This window comes from Ochotona curzoniae, unplaced genomic scaffold (genome assembly GCF_017591425.1).
Source record: "Ochotona curzoniae isolate NIBS_2020 unplaced genomic scaffold, NIBS_Ocur_1.0 contig_2321, whole genome shotgun sequence".
Lineage (NCBI taxonomy): Eukaryota > Metazoa > Chordata > Mammalia > Lagomorpha > Ochotonidae > Ochotona > Ochotona curzoniae.
In genome coordinates, this window is record NW_024465421.1 from 1,135,210 (window position 1) to 1,142,300 (window position 7,091).

Sequence of the window (7,091 nt, forward strand, 5' to 3'; positions counted from 1 at the left end):
TTTCTGTGCATGCATTCCTGAACCTCACAATCCAGAGCGATGCTCCACTGTCAGAGTGTAAGTACCACTCTCAGTAGTACCTTTCAATACACGTGTTTAAATTATGTTTATAAAATTGTCTGTGACGAACACATCTGTCCCCTGATCAAGTTGGCAAAATCTTCAAAATCTCTTCTAAACATGTGTATTTGAACACTTTTAAACATGTTACAGCGCTGTAAACTGGTCCATCCATACCAATAGCGCTTCTCTCAGTTGCTTTATGATTCCCACTGTTAGGAATTTAATACATTTCTTTCTAAGTTGATAGCGTTTCCAACTGGCAGGTTATAGTGGATACGTGTATGACGTAATTGCTGCTTTTGTATCTGCAAAAAAATATGGAATGATTAAACTGAACTGATCGATATGTCCATTTTGTCTGATTAGTTTTGTGATAAGACATTTGAAAGTAACTCACAGTAATTTCAAAAGATGTCCTATGTTATTGTTGGCTGTAATCACTGTGAGTTAGAAAGATTCCACTTCCTGCTGTAGTACATATGAAACTTCAGATAACAACTTCCCATTATTTTATTTCTTTCATTCCAGCCGTTGTAAGCCGAAATGCTACACTCTGAGTTCAGTTCCTTTTAATCTTATTTATTTATTTTTTTGTTCTCATGATATAGTTCCATAGGCACAAGGATTTCCCTCCCACTCCTCTCTCTCTGACCCCACTCTGTTACAGTGGTAAAATCCTTCCACAATAGTCACAATGCCATCATTTTGTTATTGGGCTGCGTCATGACATTGTGGGTATAGACAACGGTGCAAAGTCCAGCGTCTTATCGTCAAGACATATTCCACACGCACACTGACGTTCTGTGGTGTCTGTGATTGTTTCAATTCGCTTGGCATAATGTCTTCCAGGTCAATCCATCTTGTCCAGAATCACAGAACTACCTTTCTAATGGCCGAAGCATATCCCACTGATCGCACTTTATTTATTCTAGATGGACAATTGGGTTGATTCCTATAGTTTGGAATACTTTCATTTCCTCTATAAACTCAGCTGGTAGTGTAATTCCGTTTAGGTTTAGCCCATATTTCTCCGTGTCTGTATTAATTACACTTCCACCAGTGGTACACAAGAATTCTCTGCATCCTACACGAAGCGTGGTACTTGTCATCTGTGATAAACCCATTCTAATGTACGTGGTTTCATAGCTCATTCTGTCTTTAATTTGTATCTCCCTGGTTATTGGTGACGTGTACCCTTCTCGTGCACATGATAGCAATGTGCATGTCTTCAATTGGAAGTGTATGCTGAAGTCCTTTGCCCATTGGAGTTGGTTTTTGCTTGGTACTGAGTTTCCCATATATTTGGAATGTTAGTTCCTTATGAGACACACAGTTTTCATCTACTTTGTCCAATTCAGTGTTGTCTTTGCTTTGTCGTTTCTATTGCTTTGCAGCAGGTTTGTGTTTTGATGGAATTCCATCTTGTTTTATAGCCTGTGATTTGGCGGTTAATACTGAAAAAATATTACCAACACCATCGTGGTGTCTTATGTTTGTTCTGGTAATTTCATACTTTTAGATTGTATATCCAAAATGTTCATGTATTTTGAGGTGGGTTTTTTTGGGGGGGGGCGGGTAGATGGTGTGAAATGACAGTCTCATTTCACTCTTCTGAATGTGGATTATAGTTTCTCCCACTCCATTTGCTCAAAAGACTGCATTTTCTCCGTTATATGTATTTGGACCTTATGCCACAGTTCTGTATTTTTCCCCTGTCAATCCACATGTTTGTGTTATGCCATGATCTGACACTATCTTTGCAATACATTCTAAATCCAGGGAGCAATGTCTCCTGATTTGTTCTTTGCTGCTATACTGGTTTATTTGGGATCTTTTGTGCTACCCTGTAATAATAGTATTATTTTTCTTTTTGAATAAATCATAACACTGGAAATTTTCTATACATTACATTGAATCAGAAGATAGCTTGCGTAAAGTTGGAGCAAAACTAGTTATTTCAAATCCATGCATGCGGCACATGCTTACATTTATTTTGTATGTTCTTCAAGTTACTTAACCAGTGTTTTAAAACTGTTTAATATTTCATGTGCTTCAATGCTGAGCAAGTGAGTGAGAAATCTCTCCCATTTGATGATTCGTTTCCCAAATGCCCTCAGCAATCGGGGTTCTTTGGGGACTGGATGGAGGTAGTAGATGTGAGGGAAGCTTCTCTGTTCCTGTTTTCTGGATATGAGAACGGGGGAGCAGTGTTGGAGGCTGCTGGTTTTGAGCATCAGCAACAGCGACTTAGGTTGGGTGATACTGGATATTCAGCTGAACATTCGCACATCCGTGCACCTGCAATCTGCTGTATCCTGTGTTGTTATCGCATAGCTTCAATAGGAATAGAGGTCAACCTCCGGAGAACAGACTCATCCTGCTACATCAGGGCACACAGGAAGCTGGGGTGAAGTACTTGGAATCAGCTTGGTAACTGAGTGCTTTCCACCTGGACCACCTTGAGTCCTTATTGGCAAGGGATCCATGATGGGAAGACAAGGGCAGCCTGCCTCATGCAGCACAGCGTCACCAGTGGCGAACGTGAAAGGCGACTTCAAATTTTGCTTTTGTAAATGCTCCCCGCCTTCTTCATCTCTCAAATGGAGTACAAGAAAGTGTGCATGTATCATCAGCTGTGTTTACCTCCGTTCTCCTTCAACTTTGTACCTTTTGAAAGAAACTTTTTATAGACTCTCAGAGAATGCGGAAACTGGTAGGGCAGCATCGCATTTGGGGGCAGTAGTGATGTCACGTTTCAGCATGAGCAGATTGGCCTGTCACAGGAAGCAAACCCCGCACTCTCCGGAGGTCTCCAGGGCTCTTGCCAGATAATAAAAACAGTGACTTGTACAACAATATGAGAGGCGCAGTGTAGACTTTGAATATTTTAAACACATGCAGAATGAGGACTTTTTCAGGACTGACCTCGCTGGGGAGGTGGGCTTTGGGGACATTGATACAACCTGATTAGGTCTTTTTGGCATTAGCTATTGGGTATAAGCTCCTTTGTTAAAAAAAAAATCTATTTTTTTTTTTTTATTGAAAAGTCAGATATACAGAGAGAGGGAGAGATAGAGAGGAAGATAGTCCTTCTGATTCACTCCCCAAGTGGCTGTAACGGCTGGAGCTGAGCTGATCTGAAGCCAGAGGCCAGGAACTTCTTCTGGGTCTCCCACATGGATGCAGGGTCCCAAGGCTTTGGGCCATCCTCAACTGCTTTCCCAGGCCATAAGTAGGGAGCTGGATGGGAAGCAGGGCCATCAGGATTAGAACCCGTGCCCATATGGAGTCCTGGCACGTGAAAGATGAAGACGTTAGCCACTAGGCTACTGCACCACAAGCCAAAGCCCCAGATGCATTCAGCCATGCAGGAACCTTTCTTCCAGCAGGGAAGATGGCCACTGTGGAGATGGAAGTGGAGGCAGAGAGAGAGAGTAAAAAGAGAGAGAAAGGTCTCCTGCCATAGTGGCAGGAGGGGGCTCCAAGTGAAGAGTGAGAGAGCAAGAAGAAGGGTGGCACACACACAGGAGTGTGTCTTTCTGGATGGGGTTGGTTATCATGGGGCCGTGAGGGATTGGCAGATAGGGCCACAGGCTGGGCACAAGGGATTGGTAAATGCAGTGGTCGCAGGTCCTCGGGGAAGGGCAGCAAGGGATTGGCCTGTGGATACGGCCATCGGGTATGGTGTCATGAGGTTACAGCGGATTGGTGCAAACGGTTACAAGGTGACAGTAGGTTGGCCAACAGAGTTGCAAGGTTACAGCAGATTGGCAGAAAACAATATTTGAACCTAAACGGCATGCAAATCTTGAAACTGAGACCTTTAAAATGATGCCAAGTCCAAAAGGGCAGGGGTGTTCAGGGCCCACGTTTGTTACTCCTCACATCCCTCCCTTCTGTTCTCTTCCACTGCTTCTTGGAGCTGAGTTTGGGCACAGGGTCCTCTGGGCAGGGGTCTCATCGTGCTTAGGAGAGCAGTGGGAGGCCTGAAGAGGCTGGTATCCCTGCAGAAGAAGCTGGTTAAGGTTCAATCAGAAAACATTCTTTGCATTTGAGTGCGAATGGCATAGGAATGGAGGGAGGCGTGACGTATCAGAAATCCTTCTGCAAAGTAGCGTGAATTTTTCCCAAGGCTCGCAGGAATATGGAACCTCCGTGGGTTTGATTTGATGAGGGGCTTCTTGAGGGTGCCTCTGTGGTGGCAGACAGATCATCAAGGCGGGTGTTGACCTTCTGTGTAGTCTCAGCATTCCAAACATTATTTTTTAAAAGATATATTTATTTGTTTATTGTTGGAAAGGTGGATAATAGAGGAGGATACCGGCATTGCAGGAGGTGGTGCAGACAACCCACTTCCCCCACAACATCCCAGTAGAGGTGTTGCACAGGCGAGGTAGAAGTGTGAGGACCAGAGCTGAGATTGCAAGTGTCTGGAGCCAACATACACGTTCAGTCTGCAGAGCCAGTGGTGTGGAACTCATCCATTCCTCTGCCGCCCAGGATGGGTTTTGTCTGCATTTCTGAGCAGAGTACGTGTGGACCAGAATGGAACTGCATGTGTTTGGTGGGAGAATGACCGGTGTAAGGCTGTCATGGTGGTCATCAGACCATCGTGACCAGAATACCACGGCGGCCTCAGCGTGAAAGGCAAAATCCTGAAACATTTAGAGCATGATGCAGTGGCAGGGGAGCAGGGTGGTGTCTGCTCTAGGGGGGCCACACACTGAGAAAGATACCTGCACCCCACCTTGGAGGGTCACGCCTCAGCTCCCGGCTCCAGCAGAATTCCTGGGTCACAGCTTGACTCCTGACCGTGGACGCATTTGAGGAGTGAAGCAGCAGGTGGAAGTTGTCTATTTTATCTGTCCTTGTCAAACGAATAGGCAAAGTTTAGAAAAGAACATAATGTAGGGAGAGGATTTTTGTTTTGTTTTGTTTTGATGAAAAATATTTGAAGGCCCAGTGTGGTACCTAGTGGCTAAATCCTCTCCTTGCACACCCGGGGTCCCATGTAGGCACCGGTTCGTGTCCCGGTTGGTCTACTTCCTGTCTGGCTCCCTGCCTGTGGCCTGGGAGAGTGGTGGGGGGATGGTCCAGGGCCTTGGAACCCTGTCCCTACTTGGGGAACCTGAAGGGGGTTCCTGGCTTGAGGTCAGCTCAGCTATGGCTGTTGTAGCCACTTGGGGAGCCGGCCAGTGGACAGAGAATCTGTATTTCCTCTCTCTGTAGATCTGCCTTTCCAATAAAAATAAACAAATCTTAAATAAAAAAATGGAAAGACAGAGCAGGAGGAGGGTCCGCACGCATGGTTCACTCCCCCCAGTGTCCGTAATGATCAGATTGGAGTCAGGGTTGAAGCGAGGAGCTCCAGCTGGGTCTTCCATGGCGGTCACTGCAAGAAGTGCCCCAGACATGGCTGAGCCAATTGTGGGGCTGAACCACAGCCGGGGGTGGGGAGTTCAAGCACCGCTCGGCAGGAGAGGTGGGGTCCTCTCCCAGAGCTTCAGGCCCCACAGGCCAAGAGGGAGTGGATTTCCTCTCCTCCCTGCTCCCTTGCACGTACCCCCTCAGAGTCCTGGGGAACAGCAGAGCGCCCTCAGGGTGGGCACTAGTTACAGCCCAGCCTCTGCTTGAAGCTCCCTGTGGCCCAGCATCAGGAAGCAGCGGCTGGAGGACCTGTCAGTGCCCTGGCTGCTGAGAGCCCCAAGCGCAGGAGCCCATAGCAGGAAGGAGCTACCAACCGGCCGGCCGTATGCAAACACTGCTGTGTGCTTGGGAGACTGCTGCCCCCCACTCTGCCCACCTGGCCCTGCTGCCCGGAGTGGGAGAGACAAGGGTCCAGGTGCAGGAAGTGCTGGCACCACATGAACACCCCCTCCCCAAGGCTCCTGTGACGACCCTGACTTCCTGGCATCCCCAGATCGGCTCCTCCGGGAGGGCTTGGCACACCCTTGGAGGAGATGTGGAACAGAGGCGGGCAGCCTGAGCTGTGGAGACCCATCATACAGATGTGGGCACTGAGGCTCAGGGCTCAGAAAAGCCTCAGGGCAGAACAGTGGTTTTACCAGGGACCGTGTCTTGGTATGTGGCTTTCTCGTTCGTCCAGTCCTCCCTGGCGTATTTTGGGGTGGCTGCTCTGAAATTTTGCAGATCATTTAGACCCCAGTCTGGTCCTTACGGCTCTTCCAGACTTCAGGGAAAGATGTGCAGACAAAATTAAGATACAGAATGACATGGAGCAGAAAAAGGAGGGGCAAAGGCAAAGACCCAAGAAGGCAAAACCAAACACACACATGATCAACAGGTGCACGAAGATCCACTCACCAGGAGCTGGTGCTGCGGCATGGCAGTGAAGCCGCTGTCTCCAACTCCAGCAGCCCAGGCCCACACCCAGACTCCAGTCCCCCTTTATGTAGACGGCAGGTCACCCCCCTGCCACGGCCCCAGGAGCCTTGCCAGTCCTAGTCCCACAGCAGAAGCAAGCAGAGTTTGGGGCAATCACCGTCTTACAGTAGCTGGTGAGAGAATGGCTGAAAAGGAACCCTCAGGTCCGTGTGTGTGACCCCGTGAAAAACAATGCTTTAGTGACATAGCCACACATAGAAAGGATTTTGTTTAGAGAAAGCTAAAAAAAATCAGGTGATGTAGAACAACACTTTTAAAGGGATAATAATAAAGAGTAGCTAACTGCTATAAAAAAGCACAGTCGCAGGGCTGGGATTGTGGCGGAGCCAGTTAAGCCACCCGCAATGCCAGCACTCATCCCATCTGAGTACCAGTTCAAGTCCTGGCTGCTCCACTTCCAACCCGGCTCCCTGCCGATACACCTGAGAAAGCGGTGGAGAATGATCCAAGCGCGTTGGGTGCCTGCACCCGTGCAGGAGACCCAGATGGAGCTCCTGCAGCCTGCCTTTGTCTTGGCCCCGCCCTGACTCCAGTCCTGGCTGACGTCGCCCTGACCTCGTGCTCACATAGATCCAGCAGTCTCAGCCTCCACGCCTGCTGCCACCCCAGGGCCTTTGCACATG